Genomic DNA, 1,186 nt, shown 5'->3' with positions numbered 1-1,186 from the left:
ACACCAGATAAATGTTCATCAAAACTGAATTGAGCTTAGCTGGCAAATTTCTTAAAATAAAGTAAATGCAGCCAAGTTTGTTTGAACCCCTTTTGGGTCCCAAATGATTTGCTGTCTCAAAATCATCGTAATACAGCTGTATTTGGAGTGCATGTTTTTTGCTGTGAAAATACCGAATGACTTCTGAAATAGGAACCATCATTGATGTCTCTATATATGAAAAAGTTAGATATTTATGCCATCCATTTTCTTGTGATCGCACAATTCCTAAACATTTATACCATTGTTATTTCCCCAAAACCAGCCGAGCTCTATTTTGTCAGCAAATTTAACCAGAAACCCCAAAATAAAAGTTTTGAACAACAGTCTGATTTATAGTAAGTGAAGCAAAACATTGTCATATTAAAACCTTACCTTCATGAACTTGACTACACGGTCAGCTGCCACAGGTGAACTGATTTTACCCCGTCTCTTCCCCTTTGCAGTTGGAGGCAAGAGATGAACCAGCAGGAGAATGGCTGCAAAGTCTCTGTCCCATTCTAAGCAAATAACACACATCACCTTTACAATCAGGGCCTGAAAAATGCATGTACAGAGAAAACTGTTGAGAATGTTTATACATTAACACCTACCCTATTCACTTGATTCCTCCTGAGCGGACAGAAGGTCATCCAGATGAGAACTCTGTCGAAGGTTTTTGCTGACAGTGATGACCCTCGGTTTGTAGAATGTAGGCCGTCTTGCAATGAACTTTGCAGAGATGTCTTCCCCAAAGAGCCTAATGAAGTCCTGCTCAATCTTATACAGAAAAAGAAAAACTCCATCAAAATGCAATTCAACACAAATAATTAGTTAATAAAGTATCTGTGTTTCTTACTAAGCCTGGTGCATCCAAGAATCTTGGGAAGTGATCCAAGATCATTGATGACTGCTCCAGATCATGCAGCAGTTTCTGTCTATGTTGAAATGTTGCCTTCATTTTCTCCTTGATGATTTCTGGGTTTGACGAATGCTTCATTATAGAAATCGCTTCTTTGCATTCATCCCCAAACAGCTGTTCAGATGTTTCTGTCTGCGTCAGAGTTTGCGGACCACCCTGATGAGCAGACTCAGAGGTTCTCCTGAAGTTGCTTGCAGTGTTCCGCTGTAGTTTTCAATTGATAGGCCAGGTACCCCTGTCCACTTT

General features: G+C 39.8%; 1 long non-coding RNA gene across 1 annotated transcript; it reads right to left on the bottom strand.

The window, feature by feature from the left end:
• Positions 1-420: 420 nt before the first annotated feature.
• On the bottom strand, positions 421-978 carry LOC118565409. Its single transcript, XR_004932385.1, has 3 exons — positions 878-978; positions 633-789; positions 421-539 (listed from the first exon to the last, which is right to left on the bottom strand). It is a non-coding gene; the product is annotated as an uncharacterized LOC118565409 (long non-coding RNA).
• Between the last annotated feature and the right edge of the window lie 208 nt (positions 979-1,186).

This window comes from Fundulus heteroclitus, chromosome 13 (genome assembly GCF_011125445.2).
Source record: "Fundulus heteroclitus isolate FHET01 chromosome 13, MU-UCD_Fhet_4.1, whole genome shotgun sequence".
Classification (NCBI taxonomy): domain Eukaryota; kingdom Metazoa; phylum Chordata; class Actinopteri; order Cyprinodontiformes; family Fundulidae; genus Fundulus; species Fundulus heteroclitus.
The sequence above is the reverse complement of the archived record's forward strand: the minus strand, read 5'-3'. Positions and strand labels throughout refer to the sequence as shown.